Raw genomic sequence first — 17,952 nt, 5'->3', positions numbered from 1 at the left:
AGTAGAATGATAGAAAGAGGCAGTAGTTGAACCAAACAGGAACTTTCCTTGTAAATTGTAGTCTTGCAATCAGTATAATCCATTAGCAGCACTTTGTCATAAGTACAGATGGTAAAGCTGTAAATCCCAACAACAGGCTCCGTGAGGTGGTGTATGTAGGTTCCAGCGCAGCTGTATAAGGGTGATGATCTTACTTGTACTTGGTTCCTGATCTTGCTCTGGTTACTCAGCCTTTCAATAATAGTTTGGATCCTCTGTAAGTAAATATTCTGCATTTAGCAATCCAGCAATATTCAGTAATTCAGCAACCCAAGGGCGGTCTCCCTGATGGCAGGCAAACTCTCTGCTCCATTCTTTGAAAAGGTTGCACAAGATACAACAATTAGAGACAAGCAAAAGTAATACTAGCGCTCCCGCCTCAAAATAGTGGTCAAGCCTATTATTAACACTTGATAATGCCGCTGCTGGGTTTATATGGGTTGATTGCCGACCCCCAAGATATTATATAGATATATGAATAAATAAACTTTAAACCCGCGCTGACTGTAAGTGTTATATAAAACTCGTTTTTATTTATATCATCTAAAAACTTTTTAAGAGAATCTTCACCTCCAGGTCATTATATATCCTTCAGAAAATCGAAAATGCTTTATGGGCTTTTAACCTCCTTCTGGTAGCATAAATGACGCCATATGCAATACATAGATCGGGCAGAAGACACGCATACACAACGCTGTGGTATAGCCAACAGTGCATCCGTACAAGTTGTCAGACCTGTTACTATGGAAACAAACTCGTATTACAGTAAAGGATCAATAAGTCCTAGTCTTGGACTACGAAGGTTGCAGTAGTATGGTCCCCCGGGCTAGGCCCAGGAGAGCAGAGACAAGTCTGTGTCCTCTCCTCCTGATCTCTCACTAACTTCCTGTGGCTGACCTACATAAATGGTGTTACAGAGACCTCTAGTGTTGGATGTATGTAATGCATTCACCAGCCTGATAATAGGAATTTAGCAGCTGTGACAAATGAAATGCATAAAATGACATGAAACGACATATAGCAATTTGGAGCGTTCCCATCCAACATCGACATCCAGGCAGGAAGAGGCGGCTGATCGGCCATTGTGAGGAACCTGAGGTCCACCGCTTCAGGGAAGATGAAGAGGCGGCAAAACTCATGGGGGAGGATCAAATCCGGAATAGAGGGGGGGAAGGTGGTCGGCTGATACAAGCTATGGGACCGGACCCCATTTACTGCCCCTAATTCTCAATGTCTCTCCGGGAAATGGATCCCGACCGGTTCCATACACCCTTTCTTTTTTCAGATTTAGTTATTTTGGGGCCTTTGTGCTAAAATAAAATTCAAAAAAATTCCAGTTTTCCCGTCATTCTGCACCCAGTCCCCATAATGAGAAAGTGAGAGCAGGATGTTAGACATTTTTACTACTGTATTTTCCTGCGTATAAGACTACTTTTTAACACATGAAAATCTTCTCAAAAGTCGGGTGTCGTCTTATACGCCGGTATACGGCGTGCTGAAACGTACTTCCTAGCCGGAGTGGAGAAGCTGTCCTTCTCCAGCTTCAGGGACAGGCGCCCTCTAGCTGAGCCACCGTGTGCTGCACCCCGGGCAGCCGCTCCTGAAGCAGCCCCCTCTCCCTGCCCTCAGTGGTTTTCTCCTGCCGGCAGTATCACATTGTGTACTACCGCTCAGATCGTCTTGAAGACAGGGAGGGCTGGGCAGGCAGGGAGAGCTGACCCACCCAATCCAAGCAGGCTTTGTATGCAGTGTGCACAGAAAATACCGGTACATCGCTTGCCGTGATTGGCTGGTTGTTGTATACTGGGTTGGATTGGCGATTCTGAGGGAAGGCAGGGGGACGCAGGAGCATCTGCACTGCAGCCAATTCTAATGCTGGAACGGCAGATCTCTAATGAAGTTTGGTGTGCATCTTATCTGTGGTGAGAAAGCAGAGTCTATCTGGGGAGCAGATACATGTGGTGGTGAATACAGTACAGCACCAGTATCTGTACCAGTACATACAGTACAGCACCAGTATCTGTACCAGTACATACAGTACAGCACCAGTATCTGTACCAGTTCATACAGTACAGCACCAGTATCTGTACCAGTTCATACAGTCCAGCACCAGTATCTGTACCGGTTTATACAGTACAGCACCAGTATCTGTACCAGTACATACAGTACAGCACCAGTATCTGTACATACTATACAACACCAGTATCTGTACCAGTTCATACTATACAGCACCAGTATCTGTACCAGTACATACAGTACAGCACCAGTATCTGTACCAGTTCATACAGTACAGCACCAGTATCTGTACCAGTTCATACAGTCCAGCACCAGTATCTGTACCGGTTTATACAGTACAGCACCAGTATCTGTACCAGTACATACAGTACAGCACCAGTATCTGTACATACTATACAACACCAGTATCTGTACCAGTTCATACTATACAGCACCAGTATCTGTACCAGTACATACAGTACAGCACCAGTATCTGTACCAGTTCATACAGTACAGCACCAGTATCTGTACCGGTTTATACAGTACAGCACCAGTACATACAGTACAGCACCAGTATTTGTACCAGTTTATACATTACAGCACCAATATCTGTACCAGTACATACAGTACAGCACCAGTATCTGTACCAGTACATACAGTACAGCACCAGTATCTGTACATACTATACAGCACCAGTATCTGTACCAGTACATACAGTACAGCACCAGTATCTGTACCAGTACATACAGTACAGCACCAGTATCTGTACATACTATACAGCACCAGTATCTGTACCGGTACATACAGTACAGCACCAGTATCTGTACCAGTACATACAGTACAGCACCAGTATCTGTACCGGTACATACAGTACAGCACCAGTATCTGTACCAGTACATACAGTACAGCACCAGTATCTGTACCAGTACATACAGTACAGCACCAGTATCTGTACCAGTTCATACAGTACAGCACCAGTATCTGTACCAGTTCATACAGTCCAGCACCAGTATCTGTACCGGTTTATACAGTACAGCACCAGTATCTGTACCAGTACATACAGTACAGCACCAGTATCTGTACATACTATACAACACCAGTATCTGTACCAGTTCATACTATACAGCACCAGTATCTGTACCAGTACATACAGTACAGCACCAGTATCTGTACCAGTTCATACAGTACAGCACCAGTATCTGTACCGGTTTATACAGTACAGCACCAGTACATACAGTACAGCACCAGTATTTGTACCAGTTTATACATTACAGCACCAATATCTGTACCAGTACATACAGTACAGCACCAGTATCTGTACCAGTACATACAGTACAGCACCAGTATCTGTACATACTATACAGCACCAGTATCTGTACCAGTACATACAGTACAGCACCAGTATCTGTACCAGTACATACAGTACAGCACCAGTATCTGTACATACTATACAGCACCAGTATCTGTACCGGTACATACAGTACAGCACCAGTATCTGTACCAGTACATACAGTACAGCACCAGTATCTGTACCAGTACATACAGTACAGCACCAGTATCTGTACCAGTTCATACAGTACAGCACCAGTATCTGTACCAGTTCATACAGTCCAGCACCAGTATCTGTACCGGTTTATACAGTACAGCACCAGTATCTGTACCAGTACATACAGTACAGCACCAGTATCTGTACATACTATACAACACCAGTATCTGTACCAGTTCATACTATACAGCACCAGTATCTGTACCAGTACATACAGTACAGCACCAGTATCTGTACCAGTTCATACAGTACAGCACCAGTATCTGTACCGGTTTATACAGTACAGCACCAGTACATACAGTACAGCACCAGTATTTGTACCAGTTTATACATTACAGCACCAATATCTGTACCAGTACATACAGTACAGCACCAGTATCTGTACCAGTACATACAGTACAGCACCAGTATCTGTACATACTATACAGCACCAGTATCTGTACCAGTACATACAGTACAGCACCAGTATCTGTACATACTATACAGCACCAGTATCTGTACCGGTACATACAGTACAGCACCAGTATCTGTACCAGTACATACAGTACAGCACCAGTATCTGTACATACTATACAGCACCAGTATCTGTACCAGTACATACAGTACAGCACCAGTATCTGTACCAGTACATACAGTACAGCACCAGTATCTGTACATACTATACAGCACCAGTATCTGTACCGGTACATACAGTACAGCACCAGTATCTGTACCAGTTCATACAGTACAGCACCAGTATCTGTACCGGTTTATACAGTACAGCACCAGTACATACAGTACAGCACCAGTACATACAGTACAGCACGAGTATCTGTACATACTATACAGCACCAGTATCTGTACCGGTACATTCAGTACAGCACCGGTACATACAGTACAGCACCAGTATCTGTACCGGTTCATACAGTACAGCACCAGTACATACAGTACAGCACCAGTACATACAGTACAGCACCAGTATCTGTACCGGTTCATTCAGTACAGCACCAGTACATACAGTACAGCACCAGTACATACAGTACAGCACCGGTATCTGTACTGGTTCATACAGTACAGCACCAGTACATACAGTACAGCACCAGTATCTACATACAGTACAGCACCGGTATCTGTACCGGTTCATACAGTACAGCACCAGTACATACAGTACAGCACCAGTATCTGTACCGGTTCATACAGTACAGCACCAGTACATACAGTACAGTATACAAATGGCTAACAGTCAAAACCCCATCATGGCTCTACCAGCAAGAAGAAAGAAATATGAAGCCCGTTTCAAACTTAAAGTTGTAACCTTTGCCATGGAACATAATAACTGCGCTGCTGCAAGACAATATGGAGTAACAGAAAAGATGGTTTGCGACTGGAAAGCAAATTAAAAGCATTAAAAAGTATGCCAAGGGGTAAGTGTGCATTAAGAAGAGGCCCCCCACATTGGCCAGAACTCGAAAAACATGTAGCAGACATGGTGAATGAGCATCGCCAAAACGGTTATGTAGTGACACGAAATAAAATACGTTTGTTTGCACTTCAGTGGCCAAATCTAACCCGGATCACAGCGACAGATGTACGGCCGCTGTACCCGGTGCACTAGATTCCTGGAAAGGCATAATATGGCACCGAGGCAAAAGACGGAAACTGCACAACAATTACCTGCAGATCTTGATGCCAAACTAAATAGCGTTGGAGGGGTAGTCTTATACGGCGAGTATAGCCCAAACCCTATACTTTAACTAGAAAAGTTGGGGGTCGTCTTATACGCCGGAAAATACGGTAATTTATTGAAATGGAAAAACTAAAATCTCAAATTGGCATAATTGACATTCAGCCCATTTACTCAGGACTTAGTTGAAGCCCCTTCGGCAGTGACTACAGCCTCCAGTCTTCTTGGGGATGAGGCCACAAGGTTTGCACACCTGGATTTGGGGATTTTCTGCCATTCTTCTCTACAGATCCTCTCAGGTTGGATGGTGGCCGTCAGTAGACAGCCATGTTCAGGTCCCTCCAGAGATGTTCCATTGGGTTCAGGTCACAGCTCTGGTTGGGCCACTCAAGGACATTCACAGAGTTGTCTCTCAGCCGCTCCTGTGTGGTCTTGGCTGTGTGCTTAGGGTCATTACCTTGTTGGAAGTTGAACCTTCAGCCCAGTTTGAGGTCCAGAGCTCTGGATCAGGTTTTCATTAGGAATCTCTCTGTACTTTGCTCCATTCAGCTTTCCCTCAACCCTGACTTCGCTGGGGGGTAGTCAGCAGGATAAACTCTAGACACCTGAGACTTTGACTCCCCCCTGACAGGATCGCACGTAGAGATGTTGAAGATGGATGGCAGCACACGTCTGGAGGCTTCTGATCCATCCCTTTATTTCAACAAATAATATGTGGCTCAACGCGTTTCGGGGACAATATTCCCCTTCCTCAGGAGCAGGTACAAATACATACAAGGTGATTAAAAGACAACATTGACGTATAGCAACTATTTATAGCCATGTGGCCGAGTTTTCAGGTAGAAGGCGCGCTAAAGCGCCGATACCGGATGTGACGCACCGGAAGTCGTCAGCTGGAATGTATCCGGAGTGCGATGCGTTCCACCCTGGAGGGCAAGGTAACCGGAAACGTGGGGAGCGCAACCGGAAGTAGCTGCTGATGGAAGAAGCGGATATCCACTGCGCTCCACGCTCCAGGGAGGGGAGGAGGACAATCGGTGGCTTACAAGGGGGAGTGACCACACAGTAGATGGATGTTCATGGTGTGGCGGTAGTATATAAGCACCAGACGCACAATGGTTGTAGAAATAGACATAATAATACAGATCATAGATAAATTGACCGGGACAGCGATGGGGGCGAAATTCACCCCCAGTTTTGCTAATTTATTCATAGCCGCCTGGGAGGAGGAATATATAAATCCCAAGTTATGTAGGAGTATAACAAACAGTATACTAATGGAGCACAGGCTCCCAGAAAAAGGATAGACGAGAAGTTTTTTAGAGAAATGTAAGGAGGAGGTGAAAGAGGGTAAAAAGAAAAAGGACGAAAAAAAGAGTGCTACAAATGAAATAATCCCGGTGAAGGGTAAGACGACTAAGACTAGCTTGTATCACACAATGTAGTAATAATGCAGGCTTGATAAGAAATGCTATATGCAAAAACTGGTCCGTTTTGAAAAATTATCAGATTTTGGGGGGTTTATCCCAAAGAAAAAAAAAACACAATTACCTTCAGAAAAGCCCCCAACAATAAAGGGGTTATCCCATCTTAGACAATGGGGGCATATCGCTAGGGACCTGCACCTACAAGGAGAACGGAGTGGAGAAACTTGAGGAGGGCGCACTGCGCATGCGCAGCCACCCTCCATTCATTTCTATGGAGCCGCCAAAAATAGGTTATTTCTGTCGGCCCCATAGAAATGAACGGGAGCGGTGGCCGCGCATGCGCGGTGCTCTCCCATTCACTTCAATGGGAGAGGCGGGGAGCTGCACCTGGTGGTGGATGAACCCCGGGAAACCTAAACTGTTTCTACTTTTTCCTCTGTTATATAGTATGTTCAGCGTTCGAGGTCGGCGTCCCACGTGGGATGATGTATGGTCATGTGGTTCGACTTTAATCCCGAGCCGGGAGGTTTTCCTCTGTTATATAGTGTGTTCCGTGCTCGAGGTCAGCGTCCCACGTGGGATGATGTATGGCCATGTGGTTCGGCTTTAATCCCGAGCCGGGAGGTTTTCCTCTGTTATATAGTGTGTTCCGTGCTCGAGGTCAGCGTCCCACGTGGGATGATGTATGGTTATGTGGTTCGGCTTTAATCCCGAGCCGGGAGGTTTTCCTCTGTTATATAGTGTGTTCCGTGCTCGAGGTCAGCGTCCCACGTGGGATGATGTATGGTTATGTGGTTCGGCTTTAATCCCGAGCCGGGAGGTTTTCCTCTGTCATATAGTGTGTTCCGTGCTCGAGGTTGGCGTCCCACGTGGGATGATGTATGGTCATGTGGTTCGGCTTTAATCCCGAGCCGGGAGGTTTTCCTCTGTTATATAGTATGTTCAGTGCTCGAGGTTGGCGTCCCACGTGGGATGATGTATGGCCAAGTTACTCGGCTTTAATCCTGTGACGGAGGCAGGAAACGTTAAGGTTTTCTTTACTGTCTCTACTTTCGCGGTGCACTTTTTTGGACCTGCAGGTCAAAACTTAGTAGTATGGATTCTTGTCCACGCCAGACGCGTTTCAAGATGACCTCACCTCTTCATCAGTGGTTTTGAATGAATTCCAAGCTACCTCCTTTTTATAGTGTTAGTGGTTTCACCGAAAACCTGGTTGCAGGGGAATTGGGAAATTCTGGTTAGGATTGTTGGGTGCCATTTGTGTTCACAGAAAAAATAATAACCGTATTTAAAATACTACATAAAATATATCTTCTGTGAATGATTTAAACGAACCTTGCTAATTATACATTGAATAAACAGGTGGAAAAATCATAAAGCAATAAAGTACAGATGCGTTTTCATTGCGTTTTTCTTACGTTTTATGTCAGCATTGCGTTTTTTTAAATTCTGTGTTGTTGATGTTACGAGGGACATATTTGATATATTCTGTCTTAATGTGTATATTTTCGAAAAATGTGTGGATGGATAGACTGTGTGTGTCACCTGTTTCGTTTGGAGATGGATACTTGTGTGTTTTCTGTATTTTCTGGGTTTTCTTTGCGTTTTGTGTAATCTTCTTGCTTTAAATTGTCTTTGGTTCTTTATTCCTATGATGTCTACTTTCTGTGTTGCTACCAGTGATAAGCGGCAGGGGCAATATCCGAATTCACGATATTTCGTGAATATTTTGGCGAATATTCGTCATATATTTGTGAATTCGAGAATTCCTGATCTCGTCATTATTTTCTTGATTGCAAAAATTGGCAATCGGAAAATTAACGATACGAAAATTTGCGATCAATACTACTCCTAAAGTCAAAGATATTGCAGCCTTCTCATTGGCCCACAAGCCAGAAGCAGTGAGGGATCATGTGTACTGATGAAAAAAAATCTAGGATACTCACGATTACGAAGATATAGCACTTGTCACGGACGGTGTACAGGAAACAAGACAATGCAACATGCATAAATGACTCACTGGATCCAAAGCTAAGGAACCAAAAGGGAGACCCCTGCACAAAACCTGGCACTTTCCCTGGCTGCTCAGCCTATGCAAAAATCCCAAAGGTGGATGGTTGCATATCCACGTACCTCGACTATATAACACCTGAACACCCTACAATAGTGAGGGGACACGACCACCGGCTCCCTACACCAGACACGGAGGGAGTCAGGGTCACCTGGGATCCAGCAAACAGAAAATAACAGATAAATGTACAGCACTTAACTTTGTAGTAGTGTCACAACCAGACAGCTGAGAAGCTCTGACAGAGGCCTTTCAGAACCTCCTCCTTGAGTTTCTGTGTTGTGGTATTCAGCTCCTCCTCTCGTTAGCCTCTCTCAGCTGTCATGTGTTGGACTAATTGCTTCCCTTTAAATTCTTCCCCAGAAGACTTTTCTGGGCGGCTTATATTTCTTCCTGGAGTATGTGTGCATGCTGATCTGGTTCTCCTCTCCTCTACTAAGTTAAGTGTTAAACTGTTATCTGTTATTTTCTGTTTGCTGGATCCCAGGTGACCCTGACTCCCTCCGTGTCTGGTGTAGGGAGCCGGTGGTCGTGTCCCCTCACTATTGTAGGGTGCTCAGGGGTTATATAGTCAAGGTACGTGGATATGCATACCTCCACCATTCGGATCTATGCATAGGCTGAGCAGCCAGGGAAAGTGCCAGGTCTTCTACAGGGGTCTCCCTTTTGTTCCTTAGCTTTTGGATCCAGCGAGTCATTTATGCATGTTGTTTTGCCTTGTTTCCTGTACACCGTCCGTGACATTATAAGCCGCCAAAACCGTCTTAAGCATGGATCCGGTTTCACTTTTGGCTGAACGCTTCCAGGGTCTTTCATTGGAGGTAGCTGACCTCCGTAAGACTTTTTCTCAGCTTCAAGTGACCGGTTCAGCTTGCGTTCATGGAGCTTGTTCTGAGCCTAAGATCTCGCTCCCGGATACGTTCTCCGGGGGTAGTGAGAATTTTGTGCGTTTTAGAGAGGCTCGCAAACTCCATTTTCGCCTTCTTCCCCTTTCCTCTGGAGATGAGGAACGGAGGGTGGGGATCATTATATCGCTGCTCAGAGGTAACGCTCAGTCCTGGGCCTTTTCGCTGCCGGAGGGGGCACGGCCCCTCCGTTCAGTGGATGAATTCTTTTTAGCCCTGGGTCAGATATATGATGATCCGGATCGTATTGCTCTGGCGGAGTCTAGACTACGTCTCTTATGCCAGGGTAAACAATCCGCAGAAATATACTGCTCAGAATTTCGGAGATGGGCAGCTGATACTGGTTGGAATGATGCTGCACTCCGAAGTCAATTTTGCCATGGTCTTTCAGAGGGATTGAAAGATGCATTTGCCTTTCATGAGAGGCCTATTTCCTTGGACTCTGCTATGTCTCAGGCCGTTCGTATTGACAGGCGTCTTAGAGAGAGAGGAGAGATATCTCCTTCCTGTCATACTCGGTCCCAGGACTGTGCAGCGGTCCCGTTCTGTGCGCAGGGGTCTCAGTCGCCGTCAGCCCCTTCTGAGCAGGAGCCCATGCAGCTGGGGTTGATTACTTCTGACAGTAGAAGATTCAGCCCGCATGGGACGGTTTGTTTTTGTTGTGGAGGTATTAATCATTTGGCAAATATTTGTCCCTCTAGGAGATTCAGGCAGTTTTCTGGGAGTAATAAAGAAACAAAGAGGAAAAAATCTTTGAAAAATGTTCCGTCTGTTACTATTGGCAGGGTTGAGGCGGAAATTGAAGGTTTTCCGTTTGCTTGTAGTTCCCGTTTTGTCCTGCCGGCTAGGGTGGCGCTAGAGAGCAAGAACATTTTTTGTGAGATTTTTGTGGATAGTGGAGCAGCGGTCAATCTCATTGATAATCAATTTGCGATAACTCATGGTTTCCAGGTGCGCACTTTGGGAAAGGATATTCCTGTTTTTGCTATCGATTCCGCTCCACTTTCTCAGAAATCATTAAAGGGCATAGTTCACAATATCCGTTTAATTGTGAGTGATGCTCATGTTGAGGATGTGTCATGTTTCGTCCTTAGCGGTTTGCCCACCCCTCTGGTGTTGGGGCTGCCCTGGCTCACTAAGCATAACCCCACCATTGATTGGCAAGCGAAGCAAATAAATGGTTGGAGTGACTTTTGCAGAGAGAATTGCCTCACGACATCTGTTTCTGAGGTTGCTACTAAGACTGTACCATCTTTTCTCTCTGAATTTTCGGATGTCTTCTCTGAGAGTGGAGTTCAGGATTTGCCCCCGCACAGGGAGTACGATTTCCCTATTAATCTCATCCCAGACGCCAAGCTGCCTAAATCTCGTTTATACAATCTTTACCAACCTGAGAGGATCGCTATGCGTGCTTATATCTCTGAGAGTCTGAGAAAAGGACACATACGACCCTCGAAGTCACCTGTTGCCGCTGGTTTTTTCTTTGTTAAGAAAAAAGATGGTTCTTTAAGACCTTGTCTGGATTTCAGGGAGCTGAACAATATCACAATTCGTGACCCTTATCCGCTTCCTCTGATCCCGGACCTATTTAACCAGGTTGTTGGGGCTAAAGTTTTTTCCAAATTAGATCTAAGAGGGGCATACAACCTGGTCAGGGTCAGAGAAGGAGACGAATGGAAGACGGCCTTCAATACCCCTGAGGGCCATTTTGAAAACTTGGTTATGCCTTTTGGTTTGATGAATGCCCCAGCCGTTTTTCAACATTTCGTGAACAGCATTTTTTATCATTTGATGGGAAAATTTGTATTGGTGTATTTGGATGACATTTTGATTTTTTCTCCCGATTTCAAAACTCATAAGGAACATTTACGTCAGGTCTTGCTCATTCTGCGGGAGAATAAATTATATGCAAAACTGGAAAAATGTGTGTTTGCGGTTCCAGAAATTCAATTTCTGGGGTTTCTTCTCTCCGCTTCTGGTTTTCGCATGGACCCCGAGAAGGTCCGCGCTGTGCTTGAGTGGGAGCTTCCTGAGAATCAAAAGGCGCTGATGCGTTTTTTGGGCTTTGCCAATTATTACAGGAAGTTCATTTTGAATTATTCTTCTATTGTTAAACCACTCACTGATATGACCAGAAAGGGGGTAGATTTTTCTTCTTGGTCAGTAGAGGCGCGTAAGGCTTTTTCTGATATCAAGGAGAGTTTTGCTTCCGCTCCCATCTTGGTGCAACCTGATGTTTCGTTACCCTTCATAGTTGAGGTTGATGCTTCTGAGGTGGGTGTGGGGGCGGTCTTGTCTCAGGGTTCCTCTCCTGCCAATTGGCGACCGTGTGCCTTTTTCTCAAGAAAACTCTCCTCCGCAGAGAGAAATTACGATGTGGGAGATAGGGAATTGTTGGCCATCAAGTTGGCTTTTGAGGAATGGCGTCATTGGCTAGAGGGAGCCAGACACCCTATTACCGTATTTACTGACCATAAAAATCTGGCCTACTTGGAGTCAGCCAAGCGTCTGAACCCGAGACAGGCCAGATGGTCGTTGTTCTTTTCTAGGTTTAATTTTGTTGTCACGTTCCGCCCTGGAGTTAAGAATGTGAAGGCAGATGCCCTGTCACGTTGTTTTCCGGGAGGCGGGAATTTTGAAGACCCGGGTCCCATTTTGGCTGAAGGTGTGGTGGTCTCTGCTCTTTTTCCTGAATTGGAGGCAGAGGTGCAGGCAGCTCAGTCAGAGGCTCCTGATCTTTGTCCTCCTGGGAGGTTGTTTGTGCCTCTCGCTTTAAGACACAAGATTTTTAAAGAACACCACGATACGGTCCTTGCTGGGCACCCGGGGGTAAGAGCCACACTGGATCTCATCGCTCGGAGATTCTGGTGGCCTGCGCTTCGTAAGTCGGTTGAGGGTTTTGTGGCAGCCTGCGAGACTTGCGCTCGTGCCAAAGTCCCTCATTCACGGCCATCAGGTCCTCTCCTTCCCTTACCCATTCCTTCCCGTCCTTGGACACATCTGTCCATGGACTTCATAACGGACCTGCCTCGTTCCTCGGGGAAGACTGTGATTCTGGTGGTGGTGGACCGTTTTAGCAAAATGGTGCATTTTATCCCTTTTCCTGGTTTGCCCAATGCTAAGATGCTGGCGCAGGCATTTGTTGATCACATTGTCAAATTGCACGGTATTCCTTCAGACATAGTCTCTGATAGGGGCACGCAGTTTGTTTCCAGATTCTGGAAGGCTTTCTGTTCTCGCTTGGGGGTTCGGTTGTCATTCTCTTCTGCTTTCCACCCGCAGTCGAATGGCCAGACAGAGCGCGTCAATCAGAATCTGGAGACATATCTGCGTTGTTTTGTGGTGGAGAATCAGGAGGATTGGTGGTCTTTTTTGTCCCTTGCTGAGTTTGCTTTAAATAACCGTCGTCAGGAGTCCTCTGATAAGTCACCATTTTTTGGTGCATATGGGTTTCATCCACAGTTTGGGACTTTCTCGGGAGAGGGGTCTTCTGGTTTACCTGATGAGGACAGATTCTCCTCGTCTTTGTCATCTATTTGGCAAAAGATTCAAAATAATCTAAAGAGCATGAGTGAGAGATATAAGCGTGTGGCAGATAAGAGACGTGTGCTTGGTCCGGACCTGAATGTTGGTGATCTGGTGTGGTTGTCTACCAAGAATATCAAATTGAAGGTTCCCTCCTGGAAGTTGGGTCCTAGGTTTATTGGGCCTTACAAAATCCTGTCTGTCATCAATCCTGTTGCATACCGTCTTGATCTTCCTCAGACTTGGAAGATCCATAATGTTTTTCATAAGTCCTTATTGAAACCTTATGTTCAACCCATTGTACCCTCGCCTTTGCCTCCTCCTCCGATTATGGTTGATGGGAATCTTGAATTTCAGGTCTCTGGGATTGTGGATTCTCGTCTTGTCCGCGGTTCTCTTCAGTACCTTGTTCACTGGGAGGGGTATGGTCCTGAGGAGAGGATGTGGGTCCCAGTGACGGACATTAAAGCCTCTCGTCTCATCAGGGCTTTCCATAGGTCCCATCCTGAGAAGGTGGGTTCTGAGTGTCCGGAGTCCACTCGTAGAGGGAGGGGTACTGTCACAACCAGACAGCTGAGAAGCTCTGACAGAGGCCTTTCAGAACCTCCTCCTTGAGTTTCTGTGTTGTGGTATTCAGCTTCTCCTCTCGTTAGCCTCTCTCAGCTGTCATGTGTTGGACTAATTGCTTCCCTTTAAATTCTTCCCCAGAAGGCTTTTCTGGGCGGCTTATATTTCTTCCTGGAGTATGTGTGCATGCTGATCTGGTTCTCCTCTCCTCTACTAAGTTAAGTGTTAAACTGTTATCTGTCATTTTCTGTTTGCTGGATCCCAGGTGACCCTGACTCCCTCCGTGTCTGGTGTAGGGAGCCGGTGGTCGTGTCCCCTCACTATTGTAGGGTGCTCAGGGGTTATATAGTCAAGGTACGTGGATATGCATACCTCCACCATTCGGATCTATGCATAGGCTGAGCAGCCAGGGAAAGTGCCAGGTCTTCTACAGGGGTCTCCCTTTTGTTCCTTAGCTTTTGGATGCAGCGAGTCAATTATGCATGTTGTTTTGCCTTGTTACCTGTACACATTCCGTGACAAGTAGACTGGGAAACAGGATCAGCATGCACACACACTCCAGGAAGAAGTATAAGCTGCCCAGTAATGCATTATGGGGAGGAATTTAAAGGGAAGCAATCAGTCCAACTACATGACAGCTGAGAGAGGCTAACGAGATGAGGAACTGAACACCAGAACAAAGAAAACTCAAGGAGGAGGTTCTGAAAGGCTTCTGTCAGAGCTTCTCAGCTGTCTGGTTGTGACAGCACTATATTCTAGATATTCACAAATTCTCGAAGTGCCAATATTCACAATATTTTTCATGCCAAACAGGTAGCAAGCCTTCATCCAGACACAAGGCTCCCAGATCCCAACACAGAGACCTCGCTTCTGAGCCCAGCTGCCTATTTAAGGACAGCCAGGTGCTGCCAAAACCCGGACCGGCATTTAAATTCCGGTCCGGTATTTGACCTTACCTGGCTGTAAATCACATTCTGGGAGGAAAATACTGTTTTCCCAGACCAAACCCCTCACTGTGTCACAGTATGTAGAGGTTAGAGAGTTGGATGTTGCTTGGCCATTTCACTATAATAATGATATATATATATATATATATATATATATATATATATATATATAGTACAAAGGGCCACTCACAGATAGTTATATATAATTAGTGATTAATGTGGTCATAATAATCATATAGAACAAAAAGGGGGGTCATATATAATTGACAGGGTCACATCGTCCACAATCGGGTCATATAAATAGGATCATGTAGATCTGCATGACCCTATATATCAGAATGATCCTCTTTATATGACCCGATTAGGGACGATGTGACCCTGTCAATTATATATGACCCCCCTTTTTGTTCTATATGATTATAATGACCCCATTAATCACTAATCATATATACATATCTGTGAGTAGCCCTTTGTACTATATATAGATCATTATTATAGTGAAATGGCCAAATAACATCCAACTCTCTAACCTCTACATATATATGTACTAACTTATATATCCACACCTATAGTTTTACATATATATGACCCTATTCTACCCTTTTAGCTGAAAACTCGGCCACATGGCTATAAATAGTTACTATACCTCAATGTTGTCTTTTAACCAGAGGATCCAAGGAGCTTAGCCAGAGTGACCACTGGGTTATTGGCCACCTGTCTTACCAAGTCTCTTCTTCCCAGATCACTTAGTTTAGTCCTCTAGAAAGAGTCCTGGTTGTTCTAAAGTGGAGCAGAAATGTTTTTGTCCCTTTCTTTAGACCTGAGCCTCCACACAACCCTGTCTCTGAGCTCTACAGGCAGTTCTTTCCTCCTCACATCCTGGTCATACATTATGTCTTTCCAAATCATGTCCAATTATCCGAATTTCCCACAGCGTTCTGTCGGACGCACAACTGACCCATGCCCTTCATTCTATGGGTCAGTACGATTATAACGATACCCCATATGTATAGGTTTTTTATGTCTAAATAGCGTAAAAATAAATGTAAACTTTTTTTTTTTGCATCACCATATTCTGACACCTATAACTTTTTATATTTATATATACTGAGCTTTGTGGGGACTTATTTTTTGCGGGACAATCTGTAGTTTTTATTGATACAATTTTGAAGTGTATGTGACTTTTTCATCACATTTTATTACATTTTTTGTGAGAAGCAATGAGAAAATAGCAAATTGGCCATTTTGACCCTTTATTTTCTGTTACGCCATTAGCCGTATTGGAAACATTTTTTTTATAGTACGGTTTGTTTTCGGCAATGGTGATACTGATGATGTTTATATTTTTTATAATTTATGGGGGTTTTTTTTTATCAGAAAAGGGGGTGATTTAAACTTTTATATTATTTAGTTAACTGTAATTTTTGTTTTGTTTTTTTGTTATGATTTTGAAGCTTGTAATTTAGGCTACAAAATCCCAATTTTATTTTTTCAATTCTGAACAATTTTTTAAATCCATTTATTACTGAGAATTGGTTATTTCTTATCTTGGCCTGCCACCTCGTGGCCAAAATAAGAATTACAGCGTTTATGCCCTGAGTCTCTTCAGCGAGTCTCAGCGCATTAAAATTAACTACCGACATCTTCACTCGCGCTTCCGGGTTTTTCACCCTTTATATGCCGTGATCTCACTTATGAGGAGGTGGGGTGACATCAGGATGGCACAGGACACACCGCCGAAGAGCTGAACATGAAGGGTGATCCCACATTCAGATGTTTTTTTTTTTTTCTGGGAACCACAGGTGGTGGGTCGTCCTGTAATAAAAAGAAGAATAATAAAGTCTTGAATATTTAATGCTAATGATGGGCGGATATATAGTAAATATAGCCTGACCAATCAGAGAGCTCCTGTTATTTTACAGTAAAGATACAATATAAAGCAAGCTTCTGATTGGTTGTCACAGATTACAACGCTGTTTGTAGTTGTTCCGCACTCATATACAAGATATAGATCCTCTGTAATACAGTTGGCTTGTCATGGAGAAGTAATAGGTTCACTCACAAAGATTTATGACGTCTTATGTGACGTCACTTGATAGCCGCCATCGCTATCTTATAACATCGATGGTTAAGGTGCCCTCCATAAGGAGATATTGTACTCACTAAATCCTGGTAATTAGATTAGAAATGGTGTCCCATCACAAGGGCTTCTTCTAGCCACAACACATAAATGAGATTTACCCCGTAGGGTCCCAGATAAAAAGCCCCCGCATTGGAGAGGCTACTTAGCCAATGTACCACTCTCATGTCCTGGTATGTGCCCAACTGGGTCAAAGAGGAATCCCTAGAACACAAGTGATAGATGTAATGTAGACTTTTGTATCCTATGCACCATCTATGGAGGTTCCTGGATTATTTGTATCTTCTCATCTACTTTCTGGGAAAGTTGGAGATCTCCTGAACATAAACTGTTATACCAGGGATGGCCAACCTTAGACTCTCCAGCTGTTGCAAAACTACAGCTTCCAGCATGCCCACACTGCCTACAGCTATCAGTCTAGAGCAGGGCATGGTGGCAGTTGTAGTTTTACAACAGCTGGAGAGCCGCACGTTGGCCATCCCTGTATTATACGAACGATACAACCAAATACAAGCAAGGAATTTGCCCCAAGTTGCTGGATTTAGATCCAAATATGGGGAACAATGTCCTCAGACTAGAATTCCTGAAGGACAAGAAGTGGCTTTAATACCGGTAACACAGTGAGAGGTTTTTTCTGGGAAAACAGGTATTTTCCTCCCAGCATGTGCTGCTGGGCTGAATTACAGCCAGGTGAGGTCAAATACCGGACCGGATTTTAAATGCCGCTTCGGGTTTTAGCAGCACCTGGCTGTCCTTAAATAGGCAGCTGGTCTCAGAAGCAAGATCTCTGTGTGGGATCTGGGAGCCTTGTGTCTGGATGAAGGCTTGCTAACTGTTTGGTGTGAAAACAGGTTGGTGCTGCCATCAGCAAGGACTCTTTGAGGCAGAATTGCCACATGGGTGAATTACCACCAACACCGCAAGGTGACTTTTTGTTTGCTTGTTTTGTCACTTGCCTAAAGTGTGAATAAAACACTGAACTGTTTGATCCAAAGAACTTGTTGTTGCCTCTATACTGCGTCCGCTAATCCTGTCTACCAGAGCGAGTCCCCACATACCCCAGATAAGAATAGTAAAGTGGGGGTTTGGGTGGACACCACCTTTTCTCAGATTGTAGAGGACCTACATCT

This window comes from Bufo gargarizans, unplaced genomic scaffold (assembly GCF_014858855.1).
Source record: "Bufo gargarizans isolate SCDJY-AF-19 unplaced genomic scaffold, ASM1485885v1 fragScaff_scaffold_689_pilon:::fragment_2:::debris, whole genome shotgun sequence".
NCBI classification, from domain to species: domain Eukaryota; kingdom Metazoa; phylum Chordata; class Amphibia; order Anura; family Bufonidae; genus Bufo; species Bufo gargarizans.
This window is presented reverse-complemented; position numbering follows the sequence as displayed.